The 17,837-nt window shown below is 43.5% G+C and overlaps 1 protein-coding gene across 2 annotated transcripts in view; it reads left to right on the forward strand.

The window, feature by feature from the left end:
* Positions 1–459: 459 nt before the first annotated feature.
* STAT6 (signal transducer and activator of transcription 6) overlaps positions 460–17,837 on the forward strand; it is a 154,130-nt gene continuing 136,752 nt past the window's right edge. For both annotated transcript variants that reach the window (XM_066584448.1, XM_066584449.1), the window contains exon 1: positions 460–708. The gene's annotated coding sequence lies outside the window, so the exon portion shown is untranslated. The remainder of the gene's footprint in view (positions 709–17,837) is intronic.

The following is a 17,837-nucleotide window of genomic DNA, read 5'->3' on the forward strand; positions in this document are numbered from 1 at the left end:
TGCCCTATCTTCACGCTTTTTTCTGCCAAGCTTGTATGCAATAGCAGAGAGTTTGAATAATCTAAAAAAAAAAAAAACCCTGGTTCATGTGCTAATACGCTCCGTAGTGGCGACCCCATTGGCGCATGCACCTATATGTTTTTGCCTTAAAAGTACATGCTTAATAGGCAAGCGACATACGCCCCTGTGAATGAGCCCTTACACGGCTGTGGTCCAACAACAAGTCACACACACCATAACAAAGTAGACGCAAAACACTATGCAGACTCATTCGTCTTGCAACCTGCAGGAAAAATTAATTAGCAGAATTTTAATTCCTGCCTAACCAGTATTACAGAGACAACAAAGTGGAATCGAAGTCATTTCCAAGTATCAAAGTACACAGAGGAAATTTGTGCAACTTTAAGGGCAGGGCCAAAGCAGAAAAAAAAGACAGGCTGCCTGCCAATGTACTTAAATCAGGAAGTGAAAACTAGAAAAATACGTAGCAGACAGCAGAAAGATTTTGACACTGAGAGGAATACAGGAATTGTCTTACGTTTTTACTCTTACTTTATCCATGAGGGTTTTGCTTTTTATCTACTTTTGGATGTCAACGGACTTGGACTAAAGAGATGAACCATCGCATCGAGTATTCCTGAAACCATAGCAGGCGAGGGGAATAAAAACTGAAAGCTAGCAGGAGGAAAAAGTTCTGCTGTAGGGGAGGTAAGAGCCACCAATGAGAATTTAAAAAAGTGATTATTTTTTATCGCAAACAGGTTGTTTTGGGGTTTTCTTGTGTCTGTCAGGATGCTTAGACGTGGATTGTAAAACATTTGCAAGGTACAGTCGGAGTATTTGCCCCTCCTGGCACTAAGGGGTTAAGACCTATGTTCTGTAAAGTGGCGTTGCACAAGGATAAAAGCGTTGGCTGCTGTTTGCATAAAGTTTCCAGGATTTGAGACACTTTATGTTGATGAGAACGAACGGGGAGGTCGGACTATTTCTAGGCCTCGGTGTAACTTCAGCAAGTGTCGGCCACATTTGTGGTGTCTGTAGTGTTACAAGATGGCAAGATTACAAGATGAAAAAATGAGAAGTTGCTTCCCGGAATGGTCACTTAAGTATTCCAGGAAGCATTTAGCATAACACAGCAAAATAAATGATGCTAACAAAAGACCCGACACTCAATTCGTTATATCAGATTTTAAAAAGTTCTAGCGGAAAGAGAGATCAGAAAATAGGACTAGGAAATTGTTACATTGTGACAACGTCTGAAAGTTGTAGGACTTAATATAAGTACTGAAAACAAATCAGGGTGAGCAAATTTATGAAGGCCTCGTTCATAGTGCCAAGCCATGTGCAGCTAGCCTTTCCTGAGGCAGACCAAGTCCCTTCCGCTACCTATAACAGATATTGTCATATAGCACCATGCTGAGGAGATATGCCACTAGGGAGGGGCGTAACTATAGTAGTTGCAGAGGATGCAGTCCCACCAGCGCTCTGTAGCCTTAGGGAGGCCCATAAGATGTCTCTTCCTCAGACCAGTACTATGAATGAAGCATCATAGTTGGGAGCCCTTTTACTGATTTTGCATTGGGGCCCAGCAACTTCAAGTTACACCTCTAGGAGAAAATAACCCAATAGTTTGGTATCTGAAGGAGCATGCCATCATTTCCAGCTAGGAACTCTGTATACACACGTTTTTATTTCTCTTATATATTACAAACGTATATTTTCAGCCAATGCCCCAATACTACTGCATTAATAGTTAAAAAGGCCCGACACGCTGTTCTCAGGGTCATAGTACACAAGGTATGTGCTTGCCCCCCCTCCAAAGAAAAAAAATTACTGATCGAGATAATTAAAAAAGGTTCAGCTCCATGGCAAGACTCTGAATGGGTGCACCTTCTACCTCAGCAGGAACATTTACCACCTCATCAAAAAGTAGGGACAGACTTTCCTGCTGAGTCTTGCTTGAAAAACAAAAAAATAGGCCACTAAATATGCCCTTACCCTTACAGGCTTAGGAATAGTGTAATAAACAGCTAAGCACTGATATATTACCCTATACAAATATTATCACTATTACCGTATTACCTCTATTCTACCTCTGAACAAACCTAGTATACCAAGTCTAACATTACCAATATTATTATTAAATTGCTAAATAATGCTACAACATCATATTACATATTACCGCCACATAGTAATGAAATAATAGCATCACTAGTGTTGCTTGTTTTGATCGGCTGCGCGATTTTTGCATACTTGAATTAGGTAAATCCGAACCCACTACTGTAGGGGTCAGCGTGCAGCCAATCAGCAGTCAGGACACCCTGATGATGTCACCAAATGTGTTCTCCACCTTGCATATGAGCAGTACTTTCATTAGACGCCTGCATCACATGACCTAGCCATATATAACATAGGCTAGGTCAGTTGAGCACAGAATAGAGAGGCTGCATCACATTTATATACCTTATAACATGGTCTGTTGTTAGGGACAGATATTCTTCCTGCTGGTGTGTAAGCTTGTTTACCAACAGGGAACCTAAACTGGGTTCTCTTAGAGGGAGCAGAGAAAGAAGCTGCATTATGTTTATATGCCTATATGAAATGTGGTCTGTACATTGGAAGAGGGTATATTTCTGCTGCTGTCACCTCATATAGCAGCAAGGCAGACAGACAAACTGTTTTGTCATGCAGAATATTGTAGTTCTCTAAACAACCCCAATATAATGTGTATGAACAGTCACATGAACTCCCACTACCTGCTGCTTTGGAGAGCCCACCTGAGTCAGAGGGCAAACAGTCAGCCTCATCCTGCTCCGTCTTCAGCTGCCTCTTCCTCCATCTCCCTCCCTGTCCATGCAGTAGCCTCTGAGCACAAGGAGGCAGTTTTGTGTAGGGGCAGTAGCATGCCTACTTCCGGCCTCTCCTCTACAATTGATGACCGGGCTGCAGGGCTCAGAGCAGGGAAATGTTACCCTTCAGGCTAGTAGATACAGACACCTTCTGCAACATGATGCTCCATGCTGGGACAACATCCAGCAGGTGGGGCATGAAACCGAAAGTGGTGGTCCACATTTCATGGCACCCCCAGGAATTGTGGGACATTCTTCCTTGTCTGTCTCTCTTCTTACCCTCCCTCCTCAGCCTCTTCCTCCACCTGTTCCTACCATCTTTCAACACCTTTCACATCAGTACATATATTTGTATGTGACAAAATCTGGCCCCCACACATCAGCGCATGTGGTACATGCCATAATGCCCTTCGCCTTGGCAATCTCAAACACATACTGTCAGGTTGTGCTGCTGGAATCTGTTGTTCTACAGGGTTCCAGGAGCACACCTTCACAGGTGTGGGATAATTAAGCTGGCTGGGTGTGGAGTTCCTCCTGCCAGCCAATTCCCACAGGTCTGCTGCATATATATACACCAATCCCTCTGCAAGAGGAAGCTTATATCCCTTCACTCTATGGTTTGGTTTCCTGCATGCTTGTTGTATGTGTTATGTGTGTGAACAGTGTCTTGTCCAGGTGTTTGCGCAAGTGGCCAAACATTAGGTGAGGACTGTCCTGTTCTGTGTGTGTTCTGTCTTGCATGCTAGTCTTAGAGTGTTAGTGTGAACTGTGTCTTGTCCTTCTGGTTTATTTGTCATCTCTAAGATAATGTGGCTCTAGGTTCCAGTGCGGGGGCCGCCCTTATTGGGCCGATCACCCTGCTTGCAGGCAGAGTTCTAGTGGATGTAGTCTCATTAGAGTAGGGACCCGCGAGACAACGGGGAGCCTTGAAGTGGCTGGGCTTAAGTGACTTGGCCAATTCATAAACCAATACCTCACACTTTCATAGCAATACCATCTACTTATGCGTGCGGGGATACTTCGTGAGTGTGTTGGTCATTTCTCAATTCTAGGTTATGACTGTCTGAGTCCAGTTCCCAAAATGCAGTTCACTATCCCTTTTTTATTCCAGCCAGCACATCCAGTTTGAACGTGATACCACTCCTGCATGCATGTTGCAGTGAGGTGCACCTAGCAGACATAACACATACTTGCCTGGCCCATGTGATGGACCTGCTAGTGTAGCACTTCCTAAACGATTACCCAAGTTTACATCAAGTGCTGGGAAAGGCCAGGAAACTGTGCTTGCAGTTTTGGCAATCACACCCAGCCGCCTCACATTTGGCAGAGGTGCAGAGACACTTCGAGCTACCACTCAGCCGTCTCATCTATGATGTGCCCACATGGTGGAATTTCATGCTGCATATTGGATTATTTACTCTAGAAAGGATTATTTAGTCTAGAAAAAAGACGGCTAAGGGGCGATCAAATTACTATATATAAATACATGAGGGGACGATACAAGGACCTCTCCCATGATCTGTTTATACCCAGGACTGCGACTGTAACGAGAGGGCATCCGCTACGTCTAGAGGAATGCAGGTTTTATCACCAACAAGTTCTTTACTGTAAGAGCAGTGAGACTGTGGAACTCTCTGCCTGAGGATGTGGTGATGGCAAAATCCATAGAGGAGTTTAAAAGGGGACTAAATGTCTTTCTGGAGCAGAAGGACATTATAGGATATAAATCTAAGGTTAATTGTTAATCCGGGTATACAGGCAGGTAGGAACTATTAGGGGTTGATCCAGGGATTAGTCTGATTGCCATTAGGGAGTCAGGAAGGAATTTTTCCCCCAAAAGGGCTAATTGGCTTCTGCACTTGGGTTTTTCTTGCCTTTCTCTGGATCAACAACACAGGAGGATAAAACAGGCTGGACTAGATGGACATTGTCTTCATTTGCCTAACGAACTATGTTACTACGTTACTACCGGTATATGTTGGAGTAGAGAGCGATCACAGAGCACCAGATGGTGTATACCATTAGCAGACACTGTATGGAGGTTGGTGACTTGACACTTGCGAAGTGGCTGCAGATCAAAGATGCGTGTGCCATTTTAGCCTGATTTAAGAAAGTGACCAAAATGGTCAGTTGAGATGATGCACTGATCGGTATGACCATCCTTGTTTGTCTGCTGGAACAGATGCTACAGGACCTCGTGGACACTGACATTTTGGCATAGGAGGAGGGAATACCAATCTCCCATCTGTCCAGTCAGTCCGCCATTGCTCAACACTGTAGGGAGGATGGCTTTGGGCGAGAAAAGAGGGCATCTTCTCCAACACATTTTTCTACCCGTGGGAGAAGTAAGAAGAGGAGGGGGATAATATAAGACCAGAGGCAGGGAAGGAGCTATGCAACGTTCCTTCCATACATCACCAATCTCAGCTATTCTTTGATGCTGGAACAAGCCAGATCACCACCATATAGTGATGGAATACCACCATACTGTTACTGAATAAAGAACACTTCAAAGATCAAACATTACCAATAATAATACTATCTGATGGCCAAATAATACCGCCAAACCGTGACCACATAATACCACCACATAACATTGGGATTAAAACTACCCACATATGTATAGTGCCCCTATGATTGGAATTCTTCCAAACACTATGCTTGATGGGGCACATCAGTGAATTATTAGTCTTCATTCCCATTGCGTTCTGCACCCCATCTATGGTGTCAGTTCGGGGGTCCTGTCTAAAATGCCAAAAATGATATTCAGATAGAACTCTGTCATTAGTGGAAAGTCACCAAGGTTTCCATGTAGAGGCCATTTTCGCCATTGTGGACAGGCCCCTCAGGCACCATAAACGGGGTGCAGAACACAATGTGAATTTAAGTCCCCTGATGTGCTACATCAAACATACTCTTTTAAAGCACTCTAATCCTCCATCCAAAACTTTCAACAGAGTTTTCAAACATAAGGGGCATTAGGGGAGAGGCTGTTGCCATCACATTGAAACACCTTCTGTGACAGCTCATAGCTAAAGAATTACATGCCGCACAGGTTGACTGAGTAATTGGTCTGACTCACCCAGTTATTACAGTCTATGGAGTTTATGGGCGGAAGCCAACAAGGACAGCAGAGAAATGGATTCTCACCAGATTCCAGTGGCGGACGCAGGTAAGGCGGGAGGGGGAACTTAGCTGTTCTTCCCCAGTAGTATCAGATTCAAAAGCAAAAGCTTCAATGCACCGCAGCAGCATGGCCCTAGGCTTAGTCTTTGAATTTAAAGAGCTGGGATTGGTCCTTCATTAAATCAGTGCACGGTAGGCCCCCATCCCCTTAGGGCCCTGTACAGCCAAACCGAATGCATAGGTGCTATATCTGCCCATGTAACATTAGTAGTTTTCTCAGAATGCTGATCATGTGATTGATGTAGCTGATGACCATTGAACATGTATGTCACCATACCCGCCTAGGGCAATAGAAAGCAGTTTTTCTTTTTTCACAAAGGCTCACCTTATTTTCATCAAAGTTTGATTTAAACCTAAAGACAACTTACCAGAAGAGAAATCAGTAGGGCTGGCTGCACAGGTGATTGCTCACTCTCAATGGGTGATGTTGAACTCTCAATCGAGTCTGATGCCACTCATTGAAAGTTTGCAATAGTGTCCACCCAGTTGACACATTGAGAAAGCTGGGAATCGGACCTAATAAGATTTAGTCCAGTCAAAGGGAGGCGAATATGGAAAAAGACATGGATAGTGTTGGTGGGACTACAGCTGATGAGCCATGCAGCCAGCCCTGCTGATCCTATCCCGTGACAGGTTCTTTTTTATTGGGGGTATCTACAGCTGTGTTTTGTTTACCCCTTAAAGACCAGAGCGTTTTGGACCTAAAGACACTTTTTAACAATTTTTCGCATGTGGTGCTATTATGGCCCTAATTGTTTTTCTTAGGTTGTCAAAATTATTTTTTTTATATAACGAACATGGATATTTTAAAAAACATTTTGCACTTAATTTTTATTTATTTATTATGGGTAACAGAAATTTTTTTTTTTATTTAGAGTTTTAATAATTTTTAAATGATTACATTTGTGGTAAAATAATGTAAAGGAGTAGGTTGACCATTTTATTTCGGATGTATAATTTATGTAGTTTATAATTTACAGGGCGCATATGGCGACAGTTTAGGTTTGTGCTGGCAGCGGGTTAATTTATATATTTTTTAAAATGCGTATTTTATTCTGGAAATGTACCTTTTTTGCAAATATTTTTTTAAATATCTGTGTTCCCTATGACATCCTATAAGACCCGTGGGGACATCCACACTGTCATTCTTTTTTCTTATTTTATACTTTTCCACTGTAATTGGGGCATCCATAGGAACCCCAGTTACAGAGGAAAAGATCCCATAGTGTTACAATAGTCACTAGCAGAGCTGTTCTGGGGTCTGCTATGACCATGCAGCTCTGTCATGCCGGTGATCACATGATTGCTGCTTCCTGTATTCCCTACATAGTGTTCATTAAGCACTATGTAGCCTGCAGAAGTGGTTATAAACCACTTCTGTCTTCCCCTCCGGGTCCCCAGCTGTCTCAGCCGACCACCTGACCTGCCCAGATCCTTTTATTATACTTTACTATAGTGCGGGATTAAAACCCAGGATTAAGCGCCATACATTTATGGCACTTGGTCCATAATGAGTTAAACTGATTGACGTGACACCTTATGTGAATTCCCCAGGGAAAGGGATTGTGAAACGATTGCCACTGTGGTCGGTATTGCTACATTGTATCCATTTATTGCATATGTGATTTTGTATTTACACAATGAACACCCCGCACTGAGCTCTGCTTCCGGTACGGCACAAAGCACTTTATACATGGAATAAAGCTTCCGATAGTTTGTACACTTTTAGTTTGTTTGTTTTTTGGAAATACTTACTGGGTGTTTTTTGCTATTTATTTATGTACACTCCATTCTTTAATGATTTCAATGCTTCCAAGGCCTCTTTCACACAGGCGTTGCCGCATTTTACTTTAGTTTTCAGCCGCATCGATGAGAAGCGCTAAACGCATTGATGAGGAGTAGAGATGAGCGAGTGTAGTCGCTAAGGCAAACTACTCGAGCGAGTAGTGCCTTATGCGAGTACCTGCCCGCTTGTCTCTAAATAATTGGGTGCCGGCGGGGGAGAGCGGTGAGTTGCAGGAGTCAGCAGGGAGGAGCGGAGTGGAGAGAGTGAGAGAGAGATCTCCCCCCCGTTCCTCCCCGCTCTCCCCGCCCCCCGCCGGCACCCGAATCTTTAGAGACGAGCGGGCAGGTACTCGCATAAGGCACTACTCGCTCGAGTAGTTTGCCTTAGCGAGTAGGCGCGCTCATCTCTAATGAGGAGCGATAAGCGCTCAAAAATAGAACAGACACTGCTCAAAAATCGTGGCGCTGAAAGTGTTAGAATGAGATAAATCCCGCTAATCACTGTTAAAAACGTCTGTGTGAGGGAGACCTAAGAATTTATTAAAGTTTATTACCATTATATATTATTGATATGGAGATCGGAGAATGTCATGATGTAGATTTGGTTTTTGGTTTTTTTGATTGGCTGCAAATATATTGTGATAATAGGCAACTTATTTGTAGGTTTAACTCAAAGAGAAGAAGAAAAGACAGAATCATATAGTGTACAAAAAAATGCCATGTAGTAAAACCATCACCTTCTTTTTGCCCTATAAGCTAAATTTATGCGTTGAAAGTTGACGGCCCGCTGAGTCAAGGGATGTCTTATACTTGCCTCCCTCGTCATTCCCCCGAGCTACTCAAGGCATTAGCCTATAGGCTAAAAGTTGATGACAGATTCCATTTAAAGAGTTGAAACATTTATTAGGCTCCAATCAGATTTCATTTTTTACTCCGTCCCTTTAAAAACCTGGAAACACCACCGATGGCTGGGATCTATCTTGGCCATTATCGAGAAGTGCTGGAACTGAAACAAATAGGTCTTTGTTTTGGCTGTTTTCTGTTAATTTCCGGCATTCTGTGCTGGAAAGCAAAGTGCAGACCGCCACGCTTTTCCCTCCGGCACAGAATGCCTGAAATGAATGGAAGCCTACGGAAGCAGACGTATTGGTCTTCATTTCAGTGGTTTTTTAATATATATTTTTATTATCTTCTATTGGACAAATACTGATTTGTATTTTGCCAGTAGAAAATAAGGTAAATACGCAAAAAATAGATCGTGCTGTGTTTTAGAAAAAATGGTCATAAAAATATACAGCCATGTGATTAGCCATAGGAATTCATATTATCTCCTTAATATCAACTTGAAGCCAGGCTCTATCTTTTCTCATGACATACAGAGGCACAACAAGGTCCCATTATAATTGTGAGTATTATTTTATGGCTCCATAAAACCGTATATAGAAAGTATATAATGAAAAATAATGCTGTAATATAGTAGTCAAATAATACTACTAAAAGTCGTATTAAATCGTATGGCCACTTCACATTGTAGAGATATAAAGGGGTTAATATTACCCCCTTACAGCATCAATATGTCATGGCCATATAACAGTAGCACGCAGTGGCATAAAAAAATGTTGCTTACAGTACCCATATATTAGTGATATAAAGCTCTAGTTTAATGCTATCATACAGTGTCAATATAACAACACCCTATAACGAACAGCTTAACAATATATTCTATATTTTATGCACATAGACAAAAACACAAAAAAAGCACCTGAATAGAGTTGTCAGAATTGACTGAAACTTTGTATGATTAAAACATTGATATAAGTAAGTGATTACGATATCAGGGCAAAAGAATAGAGAACTGAACACTTGAAGGGAGGCGTTGGTACCCCGTTGTACCGCCTCTAGCTTGGATACAAGATGTGATAAGGGCAGGCATGCAGGCTCTAGTACACTGTTGTACTGCCTTGGACACAAGATGTGATACGGGCAGGCATTGAGGCTCTAGTACCCTGTTGTACTGCCTCTAGCTTGGATACAAGATGTGATACGGGTGGGCATGGGAGGCTCTAGTACCCTGTTTTACCTTCTCTAGCTTGGATACAAGATGTGATACAGATGGGCATGGAGGCTCTAGTACCCTGTTGTACTGCCTCTAGTTTGGATACAAGATGTGATACAGGCGGTCATGGAGGCTCTAGTACCCTGTTGTACCACCTCTAGCTTGGATGTAAAATGTGATACATGCGGGCATAGAGGCTCTAGTACCCTGTTGTACCGTCTCTAGCTTGGATGCAAGATGGGATGCAGGCAGCCATGGAGGCTCTAGTACCCTGTTGGTCCACCTCTAGCTTGGATACAAGATGTGATACAGGCAGGCATGAAAGCTCTAGTACCCTGTTGTACCGCCTCTAGCTTGGTTACAAGATGTGATACAGGTGGGCATGGAGGCTCTAGTACCCTGTTGTACCACTTCTAGTGTAGATACAAGATCTGACACAGGCGGTCATGGAGGCTCTAGTATCCTGTTGGGCCGTCTCTAGCTTGGATACAAGATGTGATACAGTTGGCAATAAAGACTCTAGTAGCCTGTTTGGCCATCTCTACCTTGTATGCAAGATGTGATATGGGTGGCCATGGAGGCTTTAGTACCCTGTTGGGTCCTCTAGCTTGGATGTAAGATGTGATACAGGCGGGCATGGAGACATACAGGTTCTGCATTGTATCCTGCAGTATATTGCTCGTCATTTGCTGTAACTGAGCCTCTAGAATTCGTAGGCTGCTAAATATGGCATCTCAAATGGTCTCATACATATTCTATTGGTGATAAATCTGGCTATTGGGCAGCCACGGAAATGTGAAAATGTTGTGGGAACATTCCTGTGACCCTCTTGTATGTGTGGCTAAGCATTATCCTGCTTGGAAATGCCTCTTGAAAGCCTCTATGAGAGGCTGCAGGATGTCCTGAACATATCGCTGACCTGTCATTGTCCCTCATACCACTAGACCATCACACTAGCAGTGGGGACAGTGTGCCGCTAAACAGCAAAGGCAGGATTGATGCGCTCACCCCTAGGTCTCCAGACATAATCAGGGCAATCATCAGTGCCCAAACTAAACCTGGAATTCATCACTGAACATAACCTGGTTTTAATGTGTAGTGTCCAGTTTCATCATTCATGACACCACTGCAAACAGAGGCGACAGTAAGTGGATGTCAAAGGCAGTACACAATGGGTGCTGTCAGACCAAATGTCCTTCAGCCAAGCACCTGGAAATGGCTCAGATAGACACAGGGGTGCAATAATGGTGCTACCGGTCTCTGGATGGCAGACAACAAAACAGTTAGAGCTGCTCATGCTTGTTGGACGATACTCTTTATTGGTGGTCTCTCGAGGGCGCCCTGAACCCGTTCGCCCTCACACATACACTGGTATTAATACCCCCTAACAGTCTGGTCAAAACAACCCAGGTGGCCAGTAATTCATTGATATGACCATTCAGCTTCTCACATCCCAATAATGTGCCCTTCTTAAATTCTTTTAGCTGGGTGAAATAATTTCTCTGCATTGTAGAGGCGTCTAGTGGTCAACAAGCTCTACACAAGTGGAAAAATAGGTCCACTACGCACAAGTAGCCTCTGAAAGTCTTTTTATAGGCCAAGGGTGGAACCACTTTTATGGCCTCCGGTGACAAGACCATTTATCTAGTCACACCACAACTCTAATCATTAGTATATCTGCTTGACATGTAAGCAGCAAAACAACAGCTTCTTCTTGGTGCCGGATTTTTTTTATAAAGAGTACACTTTAGTAACCCCCGTCCAGGCCAGAATTTGTTCTCAAATTTAGGAAGTCCCTTTATTTTGGTAACATAACAGAAAGCAAAAGTAACAAACTTTGCACTGTTGTAATAATCACAGTACACACATTTATGATCAATATCCCTGGCTGCCTGGCCGCTAAATAACACTGGTTAATTATTAGCTATCACAGGCCTAGTGCCTTAAACACATAGCATCTAGTCCAGCAAATATCCTACCCAACCAGGGTGCCAGTCTAGGGGGCGTCCTTACCCTGTCAGACTCGTGGTATTTAGCCATATTAACATAGTCTCAACTGGACCTCTCCCAGAGGCTCAAACTCTCTGGCTAGCAGGCAAAATGCCTGTTTTATAGGCCTTCTTTGCAGGCCATTCTGTGTAGTGCCTTGCCACTATATGTATATTGATAACTTGAGGGTTGTTAGCTCATGGCAAATCTGTCCTTTATTGTGGGACATTACCAGAACTCAGATACACAGTCTTCACACTGTTAAGCATTGAGCAACACAATTCTTAGCTGTCTAGCTACTAACTCACATAGGAAATGCAATCCTATTACACTGGCCTAATTCCATTATCATAAAAAAGGGCCATCCATTTATACCCATCCAGAGTGTCAGTGTAGGGGCTGACCACCCCTGTTAGACTCGTGGCTCTTCCACATAGTAGTGGGAGTTCTATACCAGACCAATACTGGGTCTCTACGGAACCTCTCAAGGACACTGAACTCAGCAAGACAGGAGCTTTTCTCATGTCTTGCCACACCCACACAGGTGTTCCCTGAATAATCAACAGACTTAACCCTGTCTCTGCCAAATATTTCTCAGTAAAGCCTGCTCTCCAGCCTCCTACTGGCCATTTGTGTTACTACCCTACTACATATTCTACCCCTCCCATCCAAACAAAGACCATAGGTCTTTTCACCAGATCTAACCCTTCGGGGGCAAAGCTCCAACTTTGGGGTATTATTCTGTGTGTCAGCATTTTGGGCCCATTGCCATGCTCCACCTGCTGCTTTTATCTTTTCATGGGTTATCTCCACTATCTCACCTTTCACCATCCTCAACTGGGCTTTTAAGCCCTTTAATTGCCATCGGAACATAGACCTCAACCTCTCTAGCCTCTGAACCTTATTCAGCTAAGCCTTCAGTGATAGGTTCTCTCTCTGTAGTGTCTTTAGTTCCTTTCCGCTGTCTGCAAAACTGGCTTTTTCAAGAGCAACAACAGCATCCTTCAACTTCCTTATCTCTTTCTCTTTAATAGTTTGCTACAGTTGCTCAACAACAACTGGTGCTAAATCCTGGGCTTAGATTTGTGCAATGCACTTTTGTATCTGAACACTCAGCACTTAATTCTGTTTCTTAAGGTCCTTAAGTTCTTCTCCAATGTTTGCAGACTTGGAACATCCTAGAGCCCATGAGTCTTCCAACTGCTTTACTTCCATTTCCTTCTCTATAATATTTTTTCTGTTTTAAGGCTTCCAGTTCTGCAGATAGTTGAAAGCGATGCAAGAGAGAAGAGTCTAAGAGATTTTCCTTTCCTAGCAGTTATCCGATATACTTCTCCTCCATCTCTCTCATTTTGACTAACTCCTTTTCCTTTTGGCTGAACTTGTCTTTTTGGTGTATTTCTTCCAGCCCTTTCTGCCTCAAACACCTGGCTTGGTCTATTAGCAGCTTGTAGTATTCAGCTTGTAAAATGGCATCTCTCATCTGCCCTAGTGCAATTTCTTCTCACCTTTTTTAGTCCGACTCCTCATCTCATCTTTGGATGCTGTTGTGATGTCCAGCTCTCCTTGGCAGCCCTTCAGCTGCTCCTGCACCTCCTGCAGTTCCTGGACAGCTTCTTTTACTATTGTTTGGAGAGGCAAGTTCTTCCTTCAAGACCTTTTCAGTTTTCACAGAATGTTCGCACATAGTTTCCTTCTAAGCAACTTGGCATACCTCGTTGCTTGTAACTCATCTAAGTTTTTCCAGCTGGTTCTTGATTTCTTCTACTAACTGTTGGAACACATTCTTTGACTTCTCTAGTTCCAGAATTTTCTCTTCAGCATCCTTCTTGGCGCTAATCAAGTCTTGCATTTTCAAGAACAATCACATGTTGCAGTTTTCTCTAAAGACGGTCTCGCACGACCGGATTTGAATTGCAGACTTCACAATCACCATCCTGGACAGTACTTGGTAATACATGGGCATTAAAAGGCATGGACTTTTACCAGTTCGCTCAGACGTGTGGATAGGAATTGCGTATTCTTCGAGCGGAAGAAAATTCGTAGCATGCTATGTGTTATTACGGATTAGGCACATATGGGCTCCATTGATCTCTATAGATGCATGCGATCCACAGTGCATGTGCAATTAAGACGTGGATTTGCTTGCAACTTGCTAGTAGACCAGACGCAAATTTTGGGGAAAGAGAGAATCTCACAAAAGTCGCCTATGCGATGTTAGACTACTTTCTGATGTCATTCCCTGCTTGCAATCTTTCTTCTGTGCAGACAATACATGGTCCATCCGCATACATCCACGTGGAAAACTGCATGCATACATGACCATTTGTTATTTGTTTCTGTGATCACTTGCAAATCTTCCGCTGCGGATATCCGTAAGCAGAATCTGACCCGTTCATGTGAGCCTGGCTTAAGAGCCTCGTCCATCTGGGCTTTCTTTTGGAGCAACTCATCTCTCTTCTGTTTCAGTTTTGTACTAAAGCCAAGCTTCTGACTAGTTATTCCTACAACAGTTCCTGTGGATCTTGAAGTTGAGATTCCACCCTTTTTCTAGTGTTCAGATACACTCTTGACCAATGATAAAAGGTGATACAGTTTGGCGTTTCCCAAGTTTCCTTTTACCTTTGTACATTGCTCTAGGTGCTTGGACAGGTCCTCCACAGCTTGTTTCTGTCTAAGCTACTGGATTTGAACTTTATGTACTTCTTCCAAATCCCTTGGGTTTTTATTGCTGGCTGCGAGCTGCTCTCACCAATTCCAGGTCTTCCTGTTGTTCACCTATCTGTGATTCAAGTCCATGAATATTCTTCAGAGCCACATTCTTTTGTGCAGACTCTTCCACTACTCTTGCAAGGGTTGCATGTAATTCTTCAATGTCTTGCTTGCACTGAGCTGTTTGCTCTTCCAATAATAGCACATGGGAAAGACAAGCTTCTCTCTTTTACTGGGTGATCTCATTGATAGCAGCCAGTTTTGCATTCAGGCTCCGTCCTGTCTCTTGGCCTTTCCTGCCATCAGATGCAAGCTGTCAGCTTCTTTTTTCAACTGCCCCTGACATCTTTCATTTGCGGATTGACATGCTTCTTCTGCAATCATTTTCGCCTTTAAAAAAATATCCTTGTTAGAAAGAATCTGTCTAAGCTCCTCTTGAACTCTGCGCAGCTGTTCACCTTCTTTTCCATTTTGGGGTCTTCACTGACTCCATCTTCTGTCTTCAGTGAAACAGTCTTATTTATCTTCTTTGTATTTTTCCTATTTGTAGTGGACATTTGGTTGCTACTAGCCACTGCATTAGTTTCATAGGAAACTATACTGACAACACCTCTCTCTAGTTTGCCTTCACCCTCGGGACTACATGCAATCATTTGGTTACTTTTACATCCTACCACTAGGGGCATACTTTCTGGACCAGTGTGTTCATACTCTGCATTCACCTGTGCAGACTGTGGAATACTTTCACATATTAAAGGCATTTTTTATGCAGAGAAGGACAGTCCATTAACCTTATCACATAACGATTCTGTGTCTGTTTCATCAGACAATATTTCATGTAACATTTTTATCAGTACACCCTCCATATACGTTTTTCTTAAACGCTAATGCACATTGTCAAATTCCACGGCACTATCCTGCAAAGAAAACATAGCATGCACATCACATGACTTTGCATTCATATCATATTTTTGTTCTGCGCCATTTTTAGCAATAGACACATCCTGCAACACATTTTTAACACCGAGTCCATCAGTTTTTATCAGTCCATGCTGCACCCAGTCATCAGTCCCTGGGATGGTTTCAGCACCCTGCAGACTTATCTTGTGGCACTGGACTTATCTGTAGGACCTTGGACACTGTTCACATTATCAGATAGTGAAACTCCAGCCACCATCTGCTCAGAAAAGTCTTTCTGGCTCGGCTGGTGAGACTGCTGAACAGCTGACTTTGTAGGAGGCTGCACACGATCCTCTCCCTCCCGCAACTGCCAGAAGTATGAAAAGTCTTTGCCCAACACAAACACAGCATTTCACTTTGTACACTTAACCAGGGCATGCTGTACAGTTCCATCAGTTAGAAAATCAAACAATACAGTCTCACCAGTGTCTTGTCTCCTCTTAATAAACAGCAGTATATACAGAAGCACTCTTGATACCTCCTGATTGGTGACCAACGCGACCGACTGTCGGGTTCTACCCACCGACAACTCACATGTCCTTATCTTCAGTGTCACTGGTCTCCTGGCCAGAGGACACTCAGGTGTACATCAATCCACATTGTTGCACCTCCTATAAAAGTCTTTTTGCTCCTTTGTGACAGCTACCTGTGCAGTGTCTGAGGAGCCGGCCCCAGCCTAGCAGACAGTGGGGATTAATGTAGACCTTATCACACTGGCTCTACCGTCTCCCACCCAGAGGGTAACCAGGGACATGTCCAATAGGCAGGCTATTAAACTTCACACAGGGTGAAGTTTTAAAGGCAGAACCGGGAACGGTTGGTAAAGCCGTTTACTGGAAACCCAACTTGTAACAACTCTAATACAGTCCAAGCTTACATCCACTGTCAGGACAGATAGTGCAAGAGAACACGTGATGTGACAGAGAGGAAAACACTGGAGAACAGACTAACTTACACAGGCCACGTTATCTGTGGTTCTCTGGTCCCGGACACTTTCTCACGAACACCTTGATGACTCTCTACCGGTTTACACTCATGGAGTAGAATTACACTCTACACTGAACGGTGGGAACCCACACTTCTTCTGCAGTTTGTCACACTTCTAGCTCTCCATACAGGGAAGAAAGGGGTTCACAGCAACAGTAGTCTATCCGCTCGGCCTCCTCCATAATCTCTACACACAGACTAAAGGTGTCTGGGTGCAGGCCAGTTTGTCAGGACGGACAGGTGAATAGAACCAGCTAAGACAAACTCCAACAGCCACTCTCACTCATGCACCTTGCAACCACATATATAAAACAAGGTCACATGACAAACAACTAGATACTTTTCCAGACATAACCCAGACTGTAACCCATTTAGTGCTGCAGCTACGCAATACACATCATATTAACTCATATGGAACACATTGGCAATACACATAAGCACGCGACTACATAGACCATTCAGAAACTTCCATACATGGACTTCTGTACACTACACTTGCTAACAACGTTTTTTACCCTCGGAAACCGCAACAGATGTTTTCAGCGCAATGGGATTTGTGGAAAGCAGCACACTTGAGCAGGAAGCACTAGGCTTCCTGTAAACTGGATATCCAGAAATGCATAAGGCCACTTATATGCAACCCCAGCAATGCAACTATCGCTTGTCTCCCATAGCAATAGCACTCTGTTCCACTTGTCCTCCAGAGGAACAGAATCTTGAAACTTTGTCATAGCCCTTTGGTGGGGACACCTCCTGTTGTGCCCTCATAGCCACATGGTCAGTTTCCAACTGTGCCTGGAATTTTTCATTATTCGTTTTTATTCATCAGCTGCAGCAACATCTGCTCATATCCACAGTATAGAGACAGTCTCTGGAATTTTGGACTTCCGGACCGTTAACCCTTTCGTATCCAGTGTCGGCCCTTGTCCAATATTAAGATTTCCCTACATAGCTCTGATGTTGGATGAGGGCTGACATATGTTTCTAACTCTATGGAGGACAGTGCTCCGATGTTGGTTCTGCACCTTGTCTGTGTGCCCTCACACATCCACTGGTCCCAACACCCCCTAACAGTCTGGTCAGAATGGCCGGTGGAGACAATTCATCGATACGACCATCCAGTTTCTCACATTCCAAAAATGCGCCCCCTCTCAGACTCTAGTAACAGGGGAAAACTTCTTTTCTGCGTCGTAGAGGGATCTAGTGGTCAACAAGCTCTACACAAGCGGAAGAAGAGGTCAGTACTCACAAGTAGCCTCCGAAAGCCTTTCTTTAAGATTAGAACAGGAATGGTCACCCCAGGCTTCATGCTC

Source organism: Eleutherodactylus coqui, chromosome 1 (assembly GCF_035609145.1).
Source record: "Eleutherodactylus coqui strain aEleCoq1 chromosome 1, aEleCoq1.hap1, whole genome shotgun sequence".
NCBI lineage: Eukaryota > Metazoa > Chordata > Amphibia > Anura > Eleutherodactylidae > Eleutherodactylus > Eleutherodactylus coqui.